This window comes from Thermobia domestica, chromosome 17 (assembly GCF_964235325.1).
Source record: "Thermobia domestica chromosome 17, izTheDome1.hap1.1, whole genome shotgun sequence".
Taxonomy (NCBI): Eukaryota; Metazoa; Arthropoda; class Insecta; order Zygentoma; family Lepismatidae; genus Thermobia; species Thermobia domestica.
Window position 1 is genome coordinate 130,559,990 of NC_137470.1, and position 22,789 is coordinate 130,582,778.

Below are 22,789 nucleotides of genomic sequence, written 5' to 3' on the forward strand. Positions count from 1 at the left end.
TAATTGATTTTGATATGAAACAATACTTTGAACTGTAGTCACAAGTTATAGTCTAAGATCATTAGTAGTTGATTTTTAACTTGAACTTTCAGAAATCTGATAGCCAACCTTATTGAATCTTATGACTCATAGTCTACAGCCAACATGCTACCTAATATGCTTCAACGCTTTGAAATTTAGTCACAACTCACTGTCTAATGTGATGTAAACTATTAACTAGCAAAGTTATTGTTGATGAAATTTGATTCGCTGAACACTACCTTGCATGCAATCTGATTAGCTGATGACTTTCAAATCTTCTGATTGAATGAACACTATCTCTCATGCAATCTGATTGGTTGATGACTTTCATATCTTTGTAATTGGTTATTCACTAGTTTGATGGAATCTGATTGGTTGAACATTTTCAAATCTTTGCTGCATTCAGCATTAAGTTTTGTATAACATTTATCGATTACTTTTTAAAAATCTTTGTTGGAACATTTTGTTCGTTTTGCACGCACTGATAAATATCATCAAAACCATTTATTTGTTAATCAAATACTTAAAAACTGGATAATTTTTGACGGTTAACCGTGAAACGTGAAATCGTTTAATTTGAAAATTTTGTTTTAAAAATGTAGTTTAAAAATTTTTATTTGAAATTTTTTCTTTTAAAACTTTCTTTGTTTTTTTAAAAATTTTTTGAATTTTTTTCTTTGAAAATTTTTTGTTTTCAAATTTTTGTTAGATATTTGTTTCCAAATTTTTTGTCTGAAATTTTGTTTGAAAAATTTTTCATTTCCAAATTTTTTGTTTGAAAATTTTTAGTTTCCAAATTGTTTTAAAAAGCTTTATTTTCTTTTGAAAATTTTGTTTCAAAATTTTTTGTTCGAAAATTTGGCTGAAATCATTCGAGCAAGTGCGTTTTAGGAGAAAGATGTGTACTATCTAACCATAAAGAATTCCTCTTCTCAACCTATTATTTAACAAATATATTAAAAACAAAACATGTCATGATTGATATCAATGCTACAACGTTTAAACCTATTATTCGATTGGGGAAAGCAGAACAATTTGGTGTACAATTGAACTTTGAAGAATGGCAAACATTATGTACAGAAATCGACCAAATGAATTGATTTTTTCACGATTAGCTAGATGTGACCATAGTCAAATCATTAGGCTCAAATCATGAAGTGGTGCTGTTACTCAAAAAGAGTACACTGCATGTACCCCGTAACATGGTGTATCTAACGCAAACGGAATGAACCAAATCCATCAATGTATTCCAGTGTGTAAAAAATTCAGAGGAAATGCCAAAAAATAAGTATATTCCTGAGGAAAATGTTTTGAGAAATGTGCTGTGCATAACGTACAACATTATATATATATGTTGTGGTGGTTGTCAACATCGTTTGTGGGTGCATAGTTGTATTGATAAGCAGTTTATTTGTGATCATGTGGACATTGAATTTCCAATTATAGATATTGCAATAGACCTTGAAGACTTCAATTGGAATTAACATTATATGCTAATGAGAAACCAATGCAAGAAGTTAAAAATAAATTGTATCAACAATATCTAGATCATTTATCTAGTATGGATGTATGTGATTAACTAGTGCAGTGTAGTAAAATGATCAATTTCAATGATTTGTGTTTTATCATTTCAATTACAACCCCATGTTCTGACGTGTACTATTGCATCATGGTAAATAGTGTTAACAGATGTTTTTGTTCTAAATTGTTCCAGTTCTCAACCAATGAGTGCACAAACTTAAGAGATTTTCAAACCAAAATTTTGAAATAAAAATATTCAAACATTTAAACGTAACTTTTAAACAATAAGTTTTTAAGCAAGATTTAGATAAGAAAGTGATTTTCAAACAAAAATTTGAAACGAAAGTGATTTTCAAACAAAAATTCAAACTAAAAACTTTCAATCCAAAAATTTCTAAACAAACTATCAAGTAAAAATTTCGAACAAGAAATTTTGAAACTAAAATGTTCAAAAAAAATCAAATTTTAAAAATACAATTTTGAAACAAAATTTTCAAACAAAAAATATTGAAACGAAAAATGTTTCAAACTAAAAACTTCAAAGAAAACAATTTGAAAAAAAGTCCCCAAACCAATATTTTAAAACGAAATTTTTTCAAACTAAAAATTTTCAAAAACCACAACAAAAGAAAAAACTTGAATCAAAATCTGACAAACTAAAATTTCAAACAAAAACTTTCCAAAAAAAATTGAAAAGAAAATTTTGAAAAATGATTTCACGTTTCACGGTTAACCGTCAAAAATATACGGTTTTTAAGTATTCGATTAATAAGTGACGGGTTCGGTTCGGTTTTAGGCCAATTTATCCAATTTGACCAGGTTCTATTACCTTATATGATTATATGAGTGTATACAGGGGTTCATTCTCTTACATAAGACATAGGTTCATTGATGCACCCTTCTTAAAATTTAAAAAGGACACCTTGGCCCACCCATTAAATTTTGGAAATTGTCCAATTTAAGGATTTGGTATAAAGTATAGAACCTCAAAATGTATCACTATAAATTTGGGAGGTCCACCTTGTTCCCTTTCATGGGTAAAAATTGCCAAAAATTCAAATTTCGGGGGTTATTAACGCCCTTTGATTACGTTTTATTAACTTATATTTTGGATATTACCAAATTTAAACATTTATTATAGTACTATAGGACCCTAATGTGTATTACGATAAATTTGGAAGGTTCCTTGGTTTCCTTTCAGAGATAAAAAATTTGCCAAAAAATTAAATTTCGGAGGTTATTGACCCAATTTATTCTTTTCAATGAGGGCTTTAATATTTTATATGAATATATGATTGTGTTCAGGGGTCTATTTTCTTTATAAGGCATAAGTACATTGATGCTTTTATCTTAAAATTTTTTCAGTGGTACATTTACCCACCCCTTAAAGTTTAGAAATAGCCTAACTTATTATAATAGTACAGGGACCTAACAAATATTATAGATTTCGTTCTCTTTCATGGGTAAAAATTATTAAAAATGTAAATTTTGGAAGTAATTGAACCCCTTTGAAAGGATGGATGTATACAGGGGTCTAATTCTCATATACTTTGATGCTCACTTTTTAAAATTTGTTTGGTGTACATAGGATAATTCCTTATATTTAGGGATTATCGAAAAAAAACAAAATTCGGTAAACGTTTTCTACAACCCTTTGAAAATCTTGGTGTCCCTCTTATGGCCAAATATTCAAAATTCAAAGGTTATTGACCTATTTTATCTTCTTTGATACAGCTTTATCATTGAATGAGTACAGGACTTATTACTTTTTCATAAGACACAGGTGTATTTGTGCACCAATCTTAAATTTTGGCAGGGACACATTTCTTATTGTCAAGTTCTTAAATTGGGTGGTATCCCATTTTTGGGTAAATCATCGTCAAATAGTATGATCACGTGGTCACTTTTTGGCTTTTGATGGGATTATGGGTCCAGGACGTTGGCACATCGAAACTTTGTAGGATAATTTGAGAATTGTCTAAATGAACTTAATTAATTGGTCTTAAATATTCCCGCCTATGGGCCAATTATGAACGTAAGCAATACGTTGTACCACATGTTTGACCTTGATGAGGTAGTGTAGAGGGATTCTTTAGCTTTTCAAAATTTGTTGTGGTACTTCAGTTCTGCAGTTATCAAATAACACTTATAGACAACAGTTAATACTGCTTATTTCCTTCTAGGTTATTGACCTCATTGAACATATAATTATATGGTTCATTCTAAGACAGGTGTATCGAGAGAGGTACGTAGGACCATTTTTAAAATTTGGGAATTGTGATAAACAAAATTTTAGTATGAGGCGCGAAGTTTGAATGTTCAATACCTGATTAATATGAAACAATACTTTGAACTTTAGTCACAGCATATAGTCTAAGATCATTGGTGGTGGTTCATTTTTACCTTGAGCTTTAGAAATCTCATAGGTAACCTTATTGAATCTTATGACTCATAGTCTAAAGGCAATATGATATCTGATATGCTTCAACACTTTGACATTTTGTCGTCTTGGTTTGAACATTTTCATTCAACATTATGCACTCATTGAAAAATATGATCAAAAACCTTTTATCTGCTAATCGAATAGTTAAAAACCGGATAAAGTTTGACGGTTAACCGCTAAACGTGAAATTATTTTAGTTGAAAATTTTGTTTTGATAATTTTTGTTTGAATTTTCGTTTCAAAATATTGTTTGAAAAATTTTTTCGTTTCAAAATTTTGTTTAAAAATTTTTGGTTTCAAAATTTCATTTGATTTTTTTTTATTTTAAAATTTTAGTTTCATTTTTTTAGGTATGTGCACTCATTGGTAAAGAACTGTTTCGTAACTGTTTAGAACAAAAACATCTGGCAACAATTTTTATCATGATGCAATAGTGCATGTCAGAACAGGGTGTTGTACTTGAAATGAAAAACACAAATAATTGAAATTGATCATTTTATTGCATTGCACTGGTTAATCACATACATCCATACCAGATAAACGATCTAGATATTGTCGATACAATGTATTTTGTACTTCTTGCACTAGTTTGTCTTTAGCGTATACTTTTAATTCCAGTTGAAGTCTTTTAAGGTCTGTTGCAATGTCAATTTTTGAAAACTTAATGTCCACTTTATCACAAATAAACTGTTTATCAATACAGGTATACACCCACGTACGATGTTGACAACCATCACAACATCTAGATTCATGTTGTACAATATGCATAACACACTTTTCAAAATAGTACTTCTTCAGGAACATGCGTGTTTTGTTTGACACCTCCACTGAATATTTTACACATTGGAATACATTGATGAATTCGGTCCATTCCGATTGCGTAAGGTACACTATGTTGCGGGGTTCATGTAATGTACTCTTTTTACGTAACAGCACCATCTTCTCCTCGAGGACTGTATTCACATTTAGCTAATCATGGAAATAATGAGTCATTTGGTCGATTCGTGAACATAATATTTTCCATTCTTCACAGGTCAGTCGTACACCAAATTCTTATGCTTTGACCAATCGAATAACAGGTTCAAATGTTGTAGCATTGATAAAAATCATCACATGTTTTGTTTTAAATATATTTATTGGATAATAGCTTGCGTAGAGGAATTCTTTATCGTTAGAAGTACACATCTTTCCTCCTAAAACGCACTTGCTCGAATGATTTCACCGGTTATAGCTTACAGACTAACACGGAATTTGCTGATGTTTGCATTGATGATTTCATCACAAGTCATAGAGCTATTGCTGACGTCATTGGAAAGGAATGTGCTAACCAAACCAAATTCACAGATCGCATTCTGAGACTGAAGATTTTATCATACAGCTATGGCAGACATCGAATGTGCTGACATTTGAATTTATGATTTCATCACAATTGCGGACGTCATGCTGACAAAACCTAATCCACAGATCAGGCTGTGTACTAAATTCAAATTGATGACTCCGTCGAACGAGTCTTTTATAGCATAAATATACTTAGTGTTTAAGATCCAGTGTTGAAGAAACGTAACAGTTCTTCTATTTTGATGCTTCCATGGGTAAATATCTTGCTGGTAAAATAATATTCTTGTCAATTTCAAGCTTCACTACGTTTCTTAATCCAAACTTTGTAGGAAACATTTGGCTAGCTAAGATTCTATAAGGTACATTCTGTTGTAAATCGGCAATCTTGGTAAATGATTTCATCACATCACGTGAGCTTAGAAACTGCAGACAAGTAGCTACGATGACGTTATCATGAATACTATCTCGAAGGTTGATGCAAATCTGATGACGTTGCATTACCATGCTCTGACGTGTACTATTGCATGATAAAAAGTTTTTCAGATGTTTTTGTTTTAAACAGATACGAAACGGTTCTTTACCAACGAGTGCACATAATTAAAAATATTTAAGCAAAAATTTTAAAACAAAAAATTCAAACAAAATTTTGAAACCAAAAAAACTTTCAAAACAAAAATTTTATAGAAAGTCAAAGAAAAATTTCAAACGAAAAAATCAAAAAAATTTTGAAATTTAAAGTTTTCAAACAAAATTTTGAAACAAAACATTCAAACAAAATTTTCAAACAAAAAACTTTCAAAACAAAATTTTCACCTAAAATAATTTTACAGTTAACCGTCAAACTTTATCCGGTTTTGAACTATTCGATTAACAGATAAACGGTTTTTGATCATATTTATCAATGAGTGCAAAATGCTGAACGAACATGTTCAAACCAAGATTTTTAAAGAGTAATCGATAAATGTTAAACCAAACTTAGAACTGAATGCAACAAAGATTTGAAAATATTCAAACAATCAGATTGCACGAAAGACAGTGATCAACCAATCAAATTGCATCAACAATAACTTTGCCAGTGATCAGATTGCATCACCTTGTGACTTAATTTCAAAGTGTTGAAGCATATCAGATATCATATTGCCTTTAGACTATGAGTCATAAGATTCAATAAGGTTACCTATCAGATTTCTAAAGCTCAAGGTAAAAATCAACCACCACCAATGATCTTAGACTGTGAGCTGTGACTAAAGTTCAAAGTATTGTTTCATATTAATCAGGTATTGAACATTCAAACTTCGCGCCTCATACTAAAATTTTGTTTATCACAATTCCCAAATTTTAAAAATGGTCCTACGTACCTCTCTCGATACACTTGTCTTAGAATGAACTATATAATTATATGTTCAATGAGGTCAATAACCTAGAAGGAAATAAGCAGTATTAACTGTTGTCTATAAGTGTTATTTGATAACTGCAGAACTGAAGTACCACTACAAATTTTGAAAAGCTAATGAATGCCTCTACACTACCTCATCGAGGTCAAACACGTGGTACAACGTATTGCTTACCAATAAGTGGCCACGTGATCATACTATTTGACAATGATTTACCCAAAAATGGGATACCACTCAATTTAAGAACTTGACAATAAGAAATGTGTCCCTGCCAAAATTTAAGATTGGTGCACAAATACACCTGTCTTATGAAAAAGTAATAATTCCTGTACTCATTCAATGATAAAGCCGTATCAAAGATAAAATAGGTCAATAACCTTCGAATTTTGAATATTTGGCCATAAGAGGGGCACCAAGATTTTGAAAGGGCTCTAGAAAATGTTTATCATATATTGTTTTTTTCGATAATCCCTAAATATAAGGAATGATCCTTTGTACACCAAACAAATTTTAAAAAGTGAGCATCAAAGTATATGGGAATTAGACCCCTGTATACATCCATCCTTTCAAAGGGGTTCAATTACTTCCAAAATTTACATTTTTTAACAATTTTTACCCATGAAAGGGAATGAAATTTACTACAATATTTGGTAGCTAAATTAGGCTATTTCTAAAGTTTAAGGGGTGGGTCAATGTACAACTGAAAAAATTTTAAGATAAAAGCATCAATGTACTTATGCTTTGTAAAAGAAAATATACCCCTGAACACGATCATGTGTTCATATAAAATAATAAAGCCCTCATTAAAAAGAATAAATTGGGTCAATAACCTCCGAAATTTAAATTTTTGGCAAATTTTTTATCCATGATAGGAAACCAATGAACCACCCAAACTTATGGTAATACACATCAGGGTCCTATAGTACTATATTAAATGTTTAAATTGAGCAATATCCAAAATATAAGTTAATAAAACGTAATCAAAGGGCGTCAATAACCTCCGAAATTTGAATTTTTAGCAATCTTTTACTCATGAAAAGGAACGAGTTGGACCATATAAATTAATAGTGATACATATTAGAGTCCAGTACTATTATATCATATGCTTAAATTGAACAATTTCCAAAATTGAAGGGGTAGGCTAAGGTACCCCTAACAAATTTTAAAGGCGTGCACCAATGTAACCGTATCCTATGTAAGAGAATGGACCCCTGTACATATACATATAATCATATAAGGTAATAGGAACTCATCAAAGAGGATAAATTTTACCAAAAACCAAACACATGGTCGTACTAATTTTCGACAATTTTGTACCCATGAAACGGAACGAGATGGACCACCCAAATTTATAGTCTTACATATTGTGGTCGTGCACTATGATATCGAATGCTTAAATTGGAGAATTTTCAAAATTGAAGGGATGGGTCAATCTATCCCTTTCCAAAATTTTATAGGGGTGCACCAATGTACCTATGTATTATGATAGGAAATGGACCCCTATACACGCCCATATAATCATATAAGGTAATAGGACCTCATCAAAGGGAATCAATTGGGCCAAAACAAAACACGTGTTACACTGGATTGCTTACGTTTATATTTTGGCAATCTTGTAACCCTAAAAGGGAACAAGGTAAACCACCCAAATTTATATCTATATTAGGATCCTACACTATGATACCAACTGCTTAAATTGGTCAATTTCGAAAATTGAAGGGATGGTCCAAGGTACCCCTCCCAAGTTTTTAAAGGTGTTTATTAATGTAGCCATGTCATATGAAAGGGAATGGACCTCTGTATACGCCCATATAACGATATAGGGTAATAAAACCTTAGGGATAAATTAGGTCAAAGAACCCCGTAATTTGACATTTTGGCAATTTTTTACTCATGAAAGGGAAAGAGATAGACTCCCAATAATGATGGAGGTACATATCATAGTCCTAGGCTACCATACCCAATTTTTAGATTTAGCAATTTTCAAAGTTTATGGGGAGTGGTCCTATGTATCCCTGCTAAAATTTAGGTGTGGGCCAAGGTGCCCCTGCCAAAATCTAGATGGGGTGATCCTAAGTAACCCTAGGTCATTGACCCTGGGCCAAGGTCATTGACCTTTGACCTATGACGTCACAAAACTCGCAGTCAAACTATAAAGTTAGACCAAATGGGACCCTTACTACTATCACAATTCCCAAATTTAAACAATGGTCCTATTTACCTTTTCCGATATCCCTAAGTTTTAGAATTAAGCTTATAATTATATGTTGGAGTTAGCTCTCAATTAGGTCAATAACCTCCGCCAATTATTCACCTTAGAAAGAAATAAGCAGAACCAGCTGTGGTTTGGAAACGTGTTATTTGATAACTCCCAAACTCAGGAAGTACCACAGGAGCATTAAAGGAAATTTTGAAAAGGAGCATTAGAGGAACTCAATCCCTGTACACTATCTTACCAAGGTCAATACCTTACATGTGGTACAACGTATTGCTTACGTTTATATTTTGGCCCATAGGAAGGAATAATCAAGACCAATAAAATGTCTTCTTCTTGTTCACCTCAACCATAGGTTGGTGGGTAACATGTAGAGATGCAAGGGCTCGGAAAAAAACCGGCTTTTTTGGAAAAAAACTCGGTTTTTTCTGCTTCGCTTTTTTGCTTGGGAAATTTTGGCCTTTTTTCAAAATACTGCTTTAAATTGATAAAACAGACTTTGTATCGCTTCTCTATAACACAAAAAATCATTTAATTAGTGGTTGATGCTGATAATAATATAAAACATCGAAAATAAACTATGAATTTCGAAAAGATATTTCAAACAATTTTTCTTGAACATATTTACATTATAAATTCCACAGGATTAACCAATGTATATAATAAGAATTTTTTAACCTCCTATATACAAAAGTAAGCAGAGTTGGCAAGAACCGTGGTTGTTTTTGAAAATGTCAAAAACCCGTTTTTTGGGGGATGTTTAAACCAGGCTTTTTTGGTTTAAACCAGGCTTTTTTGATTTAGATTTTTTCCTTTATGTATTTATATTACATATTCACAGAAATAAGTTTGTTTTGCCTTGGTGTTACTATGCAACAGCGGGGTTATGCCGGAAGAACTCCCATAAGCTTAAAGAAGTCCGGTCAGTAAATTTCTTAAATTGAGAATCTCCCGTCCTAGCCATTGGGAAAATCCCGTTATTACTTGAAATGTAAGACAATAACGGGAAAATCCTGTTATTGCTTTGCATGTAAAATTTAAAGGTCAACGTATCATAATCAGTACGCTAAAACTAAGGTATTAAACTACAAATTTAGTACGTAGATATCATTGAAAGTCCAATCCAAACTAATGTTGGAAGCTACGTAGGCAATTGATAAATTTTGCCAATTTCTATCAATATATTTAAGCAATCTTGTCTTCTTTATAAAACAACACGCATTTAGGCATGCAGAAATATACAATTTGGTTTGTTTCGCATATTTAGGCTTAACATCCTTACGAAATACGAGGTTATCAAGGAGAAGACTTTCGCTTAAACTGACATCCGAACCGCTACTTGGGTTACGCATGAAAGAAGGTTTGTGGTTCGACCGAGAATTGAACATGGGACACCTTGATTAAAAGGTGAAAGGGAAATAAAACTATTGCAGGTGGTTTGATATTTGGAAACGTCACCATGAAGTTCACACGATTCGCATTTTTCATTCTTTTTATTTTTGTGGTTTAAACCAGTTATTAAAAAAAAGTTGGTGTAAACCAGCCAACCCTAAAAGTAAACACTTCTTTTAAAAGAATACACAAATAACTAGCAAAATAGTATGTAGTATTTCTACTTCAAAATATTCCATACCCTCTTTTTGAAACAAAATAAAATTAAAATAAAACATAACAAAAATACTTAGATTTATATGAGACACTTAAAGGCTGCACATCTAGAGCTTTTGGTTTTTGTATATTCTTGAAATTCTACAGTTAAGTTTTATAGAACCACCATCACAGTTTACCCAATCCTCAAGTTTTCTGAATTTTTAACAAGAGGGATTCAACATATCATTACGGAACTCTCCCCCCCCCAAAAAAAAGGACTACGGAATATATTTAAGTTAAGCTAAATACAACTGCACAACAAACATGACTGAGTGATTAGCTTTTGCGCTTCTATCGGGAAGTCCGGGATTCAACCAGCACTCGACCATTCTGACAAAGCTTTTCTTCATTCCATCTGTGAATGTAGAAATAGTGCGTATACTGTGAATTGGGCGACTTCCTTTCTTATTGTTTTTAAATCGTTATTATTACTAATTACCAGCAGTGACGGTTTTGCGAAGGTTAGGGGGACGGTCTTTCGGACTGAAGCCCGTTCCCCAAAGTTACGGAATGTCTGCAACAAACGAAATATCTATTATTTATGCCTTTACTCATGAACTTTAAGCTCTCGTCAAATAAAAATTACGAATGTTTAAAAAAACTAAACATTAGTAAGAAAAACCCTTCCCAAAATACGTTTCTAAATCCGCCACTGATTCTCAGTATAAAATGATTTTTAAAGTTGTATCCGGAAGATTATTGCTAAACATATAAACGAAACGAAATATTAGTTATGCCTGTACTCATAAACTTCAAGCACCTCCCAAATAAAATTAGGACTTTTTAGGAAACGAAACAATCAGAAAAAAACCTCCTAAAGTACTTTTCTAAATCCGCTACTGATTATTTGTATAAAGTGGTATTCAAGGTTGTGTCCGGAAAATTATTGCTAAATCACTTCACAGCTACAGTATAACATAAATGTGGAAGTACGGTTTGACGGATATATTGAAAAACGTACGCTTTGACCGATTAATAGAAAAACGGGCAAGTTTAACTTTTGCGCTAGAAGCTAGAGTACTAAAAGCTCTTAGAAATGAAACACGGATGACAAACTAGAGAATAAAAAAGATGTCGATAACTCAAAAGTTAAAATAAAGTTAAATAGCCTCTAAAATTACCCTCAAATACTACATTCTTCATGTTAGCTTTAATTCGTAAAACATGTGCTCCATCCATCTTGATGGTGAATTTCAGAGCGAAATATCACATTCAGGTCATGGAATTCTTATCTAACTATAGAATGTACTATAAGAAAGCTATTTAGATAGAAAAATCATGAAGTTGAAAAAAGCCAAAATTTCCAAAATTCTCGTTTTTTTCCCAAAAAAGCCGGCTTTTTATGTGAAAAAAACCATCGATTCAAAAAAGCCGGCTTTTTTGCATCTCTAGTAACATGGAAATTTTAAAGCTTTTCTTTTGCTTCGGAGAGCTGTTTTATACTTTGATAAGGCCTCTTCTTCGTAACTGCGTCTAGATGTTCTATCCTTGGTCTTTCTCTCCCTGGTTTTCCTCGTGACTTTCTATTACGATATTTCATTTTGACAGTTTTCATATTTAAGCCGAGTAATCCTCCCAAAGTTTAAGAAAAATGCACAAATATACCCATGTCCTCGGCCCATAATCACATCATAAGTCAATAACTGACCACATGACCATACTAATATTTGACAATGAATTACCAAAGCTGGATCATCCAATTTTTATATTCATGTTTTAAGAACATTTATCAATTATTGATTTGACAGTAAGAAATTCACCCCTCCAAAAATATAAGATTGGTGCACAAATATACCTATGTCTTATGAAAGGTAATGAACCCTGTACTCGTTTAGTAATAAGGCGTATCAAAGAAGATAAAATAGGCCAATAAGCTTCGAAATTTGAATTTTGGACAATTTTACACCCATAAAAAGGAACAAGATAGAGACCGACATTTACAATAGGTCCTAGAGAATGTTTACCAAATTTTGTCATTTGATAATTCCCAAATTTAAGGAATGGTCCTATGTACACCAAACAAACTTTAAAAGGAAACATCAAAGTACATGTAACCCCGGTACATGCGCATATAAGTGTTAAATCCGTAAGGGAATTTACTATGTTCTGTCTAAACTCTTTCTCTTTTACTGCATAATCATTTAAAATCTCGTATGCGTCAGTACATTTATCATGTACTGGCACCGATTCTTGGAAATTTAAATGCATTTGGACAGTCGTAAACACCATATTCGTAGCATGAACAGCATAGGCATTCTGTGTCAAAGCTAGTCCAATCTCTGATAACGTTATTTGTTGATGTCCTTCCTCTGCTACCCCAATACTAATCAATAGTATTAGAAAAATGCAACTCTTGAACATGATGTTAACTGTAAACAATTAAAACTTAGAATTACTATCTGAATTTACTTATTTATTTAATACTTATGTTTTTATTTATTTAGTTCACTTTGTATGTGTACCTTGGATTATTCAACCATTTAACCATATTTACTAGATATCTCTAATTTTTTAAAAAAAATTCTCTAATTTCCTAATCACTTTATGCTCTGTACACAATATATTTTTACCAGTTAAGGGATTTTCAGATGGAAATCAACATTTACTTTGATTTCGGGACACGGACTTTTGTTGATAAACAGCGGTCCACCTCGCTGTTTCACTGATAAAAACATGTTGTATACAGATACCTAGCAAAAAAATACAAACTTGTATACTAAACTTATTCGTGTTTTATCGTTGCAAATTCATTTTAACTTTTCGTGATGTAGTCCTTTGAGTTTAAAAATCTCTTGGTTTTCCACGCGTTGTTTTTTTTTCTTTTAGACATCACTGTCTAAATCCGACTCTTCGTCTTGCCTATCCGAATCTTCCTCATTTGCGCCAACAAATGGTTTTAGACGTCTTATATCCACGGAGTCCGTCTTCTCTTGTCCTTTCTTATTTTCATATTTCACCTTATATGAATTATTATTCATCTTTTGCACTATTACTCCTCGAGTATTAAATCTTTTTCCAAAGCAAGCTGGAATGCCTGCTCTTGGCATTTCACGAATCCAAACTTTTTGTCCTACGTCGAAGTTTGGTTGAGAGAACTTCTTCTCAATTTGCTTCTTTTGGGATTTAAACCGCTTTTGCAAATTCTGGTACGCGATCTTTCTTGCTTCCTTCACATTTCTTATTCGCTCTTCGTTTTCTACATACTCACAAGGTATGTCCAGATCCTGTTCCAAGAACGTTCTGGGTTCACGCCCTGTAAGCAAATAATAAGGCGAGTGTTTTGTTCCGTCATGAATCTGTGTATTCATGGTAAACACTATAGAAGGTAAGATTTCGTCCCAGTTTGTAAATTCACGGTCTATATAGTGCTTCATAATCTGTTGGATTGATCCTATAGCTCTTTCCGATGTTCCGATGTTGTAATGGGCATCTGTATTGGCAAAGTTTAACCTCATACCAAACCGCTCAGCCATCTCTTCCATCACTCGGCTTCGGTGTGTACTGTGCCGGTCCATCGCAAGAATTTCAGGGATCCCATGTTTTGTAATCAATTCTTCAAAAATTACTTCTGCTATAATTTCTGAAGTTATAGCAGGAACTGCCCTAGCAATTACGTACCGAGTGGCACTGTCAACGAACACAATTACGTACTTATTTCTATGATTTTTCGATCTTTTAAACGGTCCAATCTCATCCATAGTTACATGCTGGAATGGCATATAACTAGGATATGTTTGCGGATGCAGTGGTGTCCTACCAGCTTTACGTTTCTGGATTTGGCAACTGATGCACTGGCTGACCTTCTCTTGGAAAAATCTTTTCATATTCGAAAAATAAATGGATTTCAATGCTCGATTATAACACTTCGTGTAGGAATAGTGTCCACCTCCATATATCGAACAATGCAAGTTCTTAAAAACTTGTTCCCTTAAAGAAAAAGGAATGCATAATAGAAATTTCTTTCCATTAGCCATCTTCTGAGTTCTGAAAAGTTTTCCGTCCTTAATTTCATACCAGCGAGCTTGCTTTTCCGCTTTTTCGTCTGCTTCTTCCGGATGTTCTATTGCCTTCATTATTGACCCGAAGAAAGAATCTTTCCTCTGCAACTCAGCTACGTCCACATCCTCGTCGAACGTGATGTTGACTTCGAGGTCTTCGGTCTTGACTGGTAACGCATCTAAATCAATATCTTCATCGGTTGGTTGGATGTTCATGTTTCTCGATAATACATCACTAGGGTTTTTCTCTCCTGGACAATGCACTGGCGTATATTGGTATTGAGCCATCTCTAAACTATACCGTAACAATTTTGGTGATAATTTTGGCGTTGTCTGTAAATATTTTATACATCTGCAATCCGTGTATAATTCAAATTCTTTATTATACAAATAGTAATTGAATGCTTTAAAGGCACTCACCACGGCCAAAATTTCCAATTCCACTATATGTCTTCTCGTTTCATTTGGTCTTAACACTCTGCTATAATATGCTATAGGTGTCCACTCTCCATTCAATTGCTTTTGCATGAGTACAGCCCCTATTGATTTTGTAGACGCATCGGTATACACCCTTGTTTCCAGATTTTCACGGAACGGTGCTAATAACGGTGCATTCATCAACGCTTCCTTTAATTTTTCAAAACTAAGTTGGTGTTCCTGGGTCCATACGAATTTATGGTTTTTCCTTAATAATTGCTGAAAATTAGCTGACAATTCTGCATAATTTTTACAAAATTTTCGTACGTAGTTAGTCAACCCAAGAAATGACTTAAGTTCTTTCGCGCTTGTGGGTGGCTTACAAGCTTTTATTGCCTGAATCACTTTAGGACTTATTTCATAACCAGCTTCGCTCACAATGTGACCTAATGCCATTACTTTCTCTTCCATGAAGTGACATTTCTCTACCGATAACTTTAAGCCATATTTCCTTAGTCTTTGAAAAACTGAATGCAATACCGATACCATCTTCTCCTGATTGTTTACATATAGGAATACGTCATCCATGTAATATGACACCGCCTCCGGATGAACGTTAGCTAATGTCATTGCCATGATTTTCGTATATATAGCGGGCGATTGAATGTAACCCATCGGTAATTTAGAGTATTGATACGCCCCTACGCCAGGAATATTGAATGCCGTGTACTTCCTAGATTCCTTAGAAATCGATACCGTGTGGTAAGCACTCTTAATGTCAAGCACACTAAAGAATTTGTGACCACCCATACATGTTAAGATCTGATGTATAGGCGGCAACGCCACGGAATGGAACTTTACGTGCCGATTCAGCAATCTACAATCCAAACAGGCTCTAATAGATCCATTTGGCTTTTTTACAAATAGCATAGGTGAGTTATACGAGCTATTACTTTTCTCGATGATGTTTTGTTCGAGTAAGATGTTTATCTGTTCTTTAACTTTATCTTTCATGGCTATAGGTATTGGATACTGTTGACGTCGAAACGGTACTTCCGTTTCCAACTCTATCTTATGTTCTACTCCCTTGACTCTTCCTAATTCGTTCTCTCGCCACGCAAAAACATCTGCGTAATCATAACATAATTTCTCTAATTTCTTTTTGATTTCTGGTTTAGTCTTATTGCCAAATTTCAACCGTGATTTATCGTAATTTTTCCTCGCTTCTAATACCTCTTCAATTTCATCGTCTGTTAATCCTTCTTGTCTTAATTCTGATTCACTAATGCATGCTTCTGCATCTCCCATTTTCAAATTTCTAGTCAACATGATCGTCTTATTCGATGGATTAATTACTTCTAAACAACTATTTTCTTTCGACAATATCACTCTAGGTACAAATATGTTATATTGAGACTCTAACAATTTATCTGGTTCTAATAAAAATTCGTTGTTCGCCCAAGAGTTAACTAGGTTAACTTCAACAGTTGTCCTAGTTCTTGGTAACAACTTTATTCTATGTCCAAGAACCCATTTCGGCTTTAAACTTGTTTTTATGCTAATTGCTATATTATCAGAAACTATTCTGGTTTCTTGATCATTTCTACAAATTTTGATCGGTTTCCCGAACCTTTGAACTATAATTTTACCAGTACCATAATCTATTCTACAATTCTGTGTTTGCAAAAAATCATTCCCAATCAACATTTGATATGGGAAATCTTTTATTATCCGAAATTCTTGGTGAAAAGTTTGATTTGAAATTTTGAACTTGATTACAGCTAATTTATTAATTACAAGAGTGTTTTGCGTGATGCCTTTGATCTTAGTTTGTCGTGGGATTATTTTTGCACTCGGTGGCACTAATTTCTCATTAATAATCGAAATTTGTGACCCACTATCGAGTAACGCCTTAATCTGTCTATCATCGATCTCCAATGGTAAATATACCATATTATTTTCTAAATTAACTGAGGCGATTATCTCTCTTGTTCGTACATTACGATTGCCTGTAAATGCGCCTCGCCCATTTACAGATGTGTTCCGTTTAAATTACTCGGACCTGCTGTTTGATAGTAAGTAGTACCATTTACTTGCGCTTGTACCACTTGTACAAATCTCTGCTGATTCGGATTTTCAAAATTATAGGATTGGTGACAACACGAATTCTGACAATTCCCTTGCCAGTTTCCTTGTTGACCACGTCCTCTATTATTTCTCCAATAATTACCACGATTACCACGCTTCTTATAATATCCATTATTTCCTCTATTGTTGTTTTGGCTACGGTTACTATTACTATACCAATTCTTATTCTTATTTCCACGGTAATTATTTCGGTTATTACCTCTATTCTGCTTATTATTTCTATAATACTGATTTTTCCCTTGTTTTCTACCGTTATTCTCGTGTTTTTCTTCGCTTTGTGTTTTCGCCGATAATGCAAGTTGTAATTTGTCTATCTTCTTCTCTAACTCCGCGATTTGTGTAATGCTCTGCGGCTCTTGTTTTATCTTACTTTCCTCTTTATTTTTCCTTACGACTACATGATCTGAATCAGATCCACTTTCGTCATCTTCTACTTGCTCCCTAATCTTTTTCACAAGATCTTTAATCGTGACTTTACCGGATTCTTTCTTCACGCGTTTTGCTATCTTACACTTATTCTTTTCTATCTTTTGCAAGTCTTCAACGAATTTGTCTAGGCTAGAATATTCTCGGGTTCCTACCTTTTCCATATAGTATGGATGTAATCCACCAACTATAATACCTATTTTCTTACTATCAGTCATATTCGGATCTAATCGTTCACAGAGAACGAGCATGTCATATACATAATTGATGACGGCTTCGTCTTCATGCTGTAAACGCTCCTTAATTTTATCTTCTATATCTATCGTCACATTAGATTTAGTAAACTCTTCTACTATTTCTGATTGCAAATCTTTATACTGTATTTCTGCCGTGTTTTTCCGTTTCAGGAACAATTTAATCCATTGCCTCCCTACTCCTTTGAAAATATTAGGCAGTAATTCCTTTCTTTTGCTTTCGGCGATACCTGCCATTTGACAAGCATCGTCGAACTCATCGAAGAACGAAACGATGTCATTATCGTTTTTCAGATCGAATTTAGGTAGTTTGTTAATATCTGCATAAAAAGTAATGTTAGACGCCATTTTACAATCCTTATTGTTACTACCTATTAATTTCGGATCTAAATTTATGATTGAAGGAAAGTCTTCTGATACGGATTTAGTCACCGGACTACTCGGGAAATTAAAAACTGGTTCTCTACTCAAAATAATTTTAGGACTCGCGACCTTGTCTTGACTACAAGAAGTATTTCGTCTTTCCGGTGTCCTCACACTAAATAAATTATTCACATCAATATTTATTCCCTTACTCGCTTTCTGTGCTCTAGTTAACACTGTGTTTTCATTCATTTATCTAACTTCTTAATTCAACTTTGATTACGAAGTGAGGGTGGGTGGTGAGGGTTAACTTAATTACTTATTCTACTTGAGTCAAATGCCTTAGTCATTCGAGATCCGAACCAAATCTCGTATTCAATTGGTGAACGATCATACTAAAAATCTTAACATACTAAATAACATAACTATAAATATTTAAACCGGACTTAACCATAACCTATTAAAACGTATTCTTAAAACTAAAATTATTTCGTTTCGGGATTCGAGCCATAGCTATTCATCACCATAAGACTGGTGAGAACTACACTTAGCACTCTTCGGGAATTGAACCAAAATATCTCCACCATAAAACTACTAAAACTACCCTAGGGTCGTTACAAAACCAGCATAACCATCATAAAACGGTGGGCTACCCTAGGATCGTTACAAAACCAGCATCTCCATCATAACAACCTTCCTCCGTCGTGCCTAGTTTGCATGGGGATGAAATGATAATTGACGGTCGAAGATCGCTGCTACTCACCATCTAGAATGAGTAGGTTAAGGATAACTGTAGTAAACCACATCAAATCAACTTTGAATGAAATCTCTGTATTTCCATGAAGTTTGTGTATTACTGTAACTGATCGAAGACTGTGTATAAACGCCAGATCACATATCTTTAAGCCTCTAAGAATTGAACCACGAATAACTCGACATAGCTGAGATACACGTACCTTTGAATGATGATGCCTGGAACTGATGTCGATGTTCGTAGAATAAACTCACAGCTAAGTAACTACTGTGATATAAGTCGCAGTGGATCTCTATGTGTATACTCGATGTATGATGGTCCACTTCTTCTCTGATCACTGATCTCTGATCCCTCTCTGCTCACTGATCTCAATTCCTCAAAACCATAAGTTTTTATACTAGGATTCCAGACATCCTGGAATTCATTGTTGTTGATTTTCTGTATATCTCAGCTATTGGTAAAACATTGGTTTCACCCGAATTACATCGTGATCAAATTCTCAGACTCACAAATTTCTGCAAACTCAACGATTATGCCACAGTCAAAGTGTGTCAATGTTATAGTATTACAACTTGATGACAATTCATTCTTGAATCACAACATTACAAATTACACATTACAATAACATACGAACTGACGATTAAGCGTCTAGTCGTAGTGACACATAACATTCATAACATATACAAAACATTGATGCAAACACAAAAACATACACATGTGTTTACGTTACATGACAACATTGAGTTTCTTTAACATTCAATAATTAAATATGTTTCCTTTCCCAAAAATAATTTGTTTTAAATAATATCAATCACATGTATCAACACTATCTATCTACCTATAGCTGCTTGAAAGTGGCTTATTTGCGAACTCGTAATTTATAGGTCTAAAAAGAGTACTACGGCATAATAAATTATAGTAGGTACAGTGAATTGCGCATAATTAACCAAAAAAGTAAAAGCCGACTAGTGTTTCACTGCAAAATTGTGCTATCAACTGAGAAAAACATGTCCCAAAGTGGTCTATTTGCCGACTATGAAAATCACAAAGAAAAGTGTTTTATTTTTAGAATATTAGTGTTTGATATGCATTAAAGAGCTCAAAGGAACAATTTAATCTTTATCAACTATATTATCAACCTTCAAATAAAAAAGTTTGCATTTTTGGGACAAAAAAGTCAACATGTTACCCAAGAATGATGTCCGGTCATCAGAGGGAAAAGTGAAAAAAATTGAATTTTAAAAATTTCTTATATTAACTGTTGTGAGTATCTGTAATTGTTTAATGTGGTATTCATCATCATCATCATAGGTATTGTATCTTTATTGGCAGGTCACTTGCCGCAGCTGAGAAGCTTCCATGCTCCACGGTCCTACGCTAACCTTTTCGTCTTCGCGTATGATCTTTCTGTTTTAATATCATCCATTAATTGTAGTCTCCTTCGCCCCCTCCCTCTCTTTCCCGCCACCATACCCTCTAGGACGTCTCTCATGATACAATCTCTTCTTAGGCAATGTCCCAACCAGTTTCTCTTCCTCTTCCTAATAATATCTAAAAGTGTTCTTTTCTCACCCACCATTTCTAACACTCTCTCATTCGTTTTGCGCTCGACCCAACTAATTCTTTCCATTCTTCTCCACACCCACATTTCGAAGGCTTCCAGTCGATTTTCGTCACCTTTACGTAATGTCCACGTTTCCGCCCCATACAGTACAACACTCCACACGAAGCATTTTATGAGTCTTTTTCTCAACTCTTTGTTCAAGGTCCCACAAAACAGACTTTTCTTTCTTTTAAAAGCTTCTTTCGCCATTCCTGTCCTTGCTTTTATTTCACGTTCGCACGTCATGTTATTACTAAGAATACTACCCAGATATCGAAAACTATTCACTTGTTCTATCTTCTCCCCTCCTACTTTTATCTTTGACACAGACTCCTTCGTTCCAATCACCATGGCTTCTGTCTTTCTAACATTTATTTTCATCCCATACTGTTCAAAGCCCTTTCTCATTTTTTCTAACATTTTATTGATTTTCTTTTCAGATTCTGCAACAAGCGCCATATCGTCTGCAAATCTTATGCATCTAATCATTCTACCTCCTACCGAAATGCCATCATCATCATGTAGGTTCTTTTTCACTATCTCTTCTAGATAGACATTAAATAGTGTTGGCGAGAGGCAGCATCCTTGTCGAACTCCCCCTCCAATTGCACTTTCTTCCGTCAGTTCTTCCCCTATCCTAACACTTACTTGTTGGTTCATGTATAAGTTTCTTATGAGTATTCTATCTTTCCATTCCAACCCTATCTTTGTTAGAACTCCCAACAACAATGTGGTATTACTAGCCATTAAAATAGGTTTTCCATCTTAATTGAGCGTTTAATATGCAAATATTTATTATAAACCGAAAAAAGTGGTCTATATGCGGAAAAAAGGACCAGATTTCGCCAAAAATCAGAATAATCTGATTTTCTGTAAACGTTTAAGGAAAATAAGGTTTGAAACATATTTCCCCTTAGGGTGAGATTGTACATGACAATTTTTACTTCAATATTTTCATTAAAATGCCTAATAATGCACATAAAACAATTAAAGCTGCTTGTGGTCTATTTGCAGAATTCAGTGTCACCATCTCCTATCTGAAAACTTCAATGTCATTTGACCGGTGTCTTAAATCAAATACTCAAAACCGAGTGTAAGTTAATGGTGACATTCAATTTATGAACCCGAATTCCTAACTGACATGAGAAAATTCACCATGCGGTTTCTTTTAGTCGTCACATGATTAATGTTATTGCCCAATTAATGTTTTATTACGTGCTACTTAGTTTCCAACATTGTGTTTTTGTGGTCTAAATGCGGAGTAAGGCTGCCAACCTTGCACAGTAGATAACTACAATATTAACAATACCCAATAGATAAAATTTTCTGATGTTGAACATGAATTTTACTTGCCACACATTGTTTTTTCACGAAATTGAAACTAGATTTCAATCGTTTACATATGGAAAAATACAATTATAATGCCAAAAAAGCCAAAAAAAAAAATTATTTACAAACACTAGGGAGGAGATGCAGAAAATTACAGAGACAGAGTTTTCTTATCTTACAAGTTAGTCATATATGATATTTGTGAGACTACTTTCACATACATCTATAAAGTTGCCTTGCCCCTCCCCCTCCTTCCGACTTTCAAATTTCGACTTGAAACTAAAATCAACCGTTTGTTTTTTGTGTGTTGTTGACTCTTTGGAAGAAGCAATCGTTTGTTTCGATAAACATTAAGAGTTATATACAAAACAAAGTTGGGGCAAATTCACATTAACTCCCTCACTTTCAAATTTCGATTAAAAACCATGAAGAAAACAGTTTGTTTCGAAAAACTTCAAGAGATATTTGCAAAATAAAGTTTGGGGCTTCTTTACATTGTCCTTCAGTTTCAAAATCCGACTCGAAACCAAAATCAATCGTTTTCTTTTCATTTCTTATTGATTGTTTTGAATAAAGAAAAAAAATTTCGAAAAAACTTTAAGAGATATTTAAAAATAAAGGTGGTACTAACTTCGCACTGACCCCACTTTCAAATTTTGATTCGAAACCGAAGCCAATCGTTTGTTTTTTTAGTTGTTACTGATTCTATTGAAAGAAATACTTTCTTTCAAAAATTATGAAGTTGCTCTACATATAACAAAAACAATATGAGTCCGCTTCCAACGTTGATCGTCATAAAATGAAAACAGTATTATATAGCAAGACGCGGTCATCTGTAATCAATTGAGCATCCCAAGAATATATTGGGTCTCCACTCTAATATCTCTACTAAAACTAGAAGTGATATAAATTTTA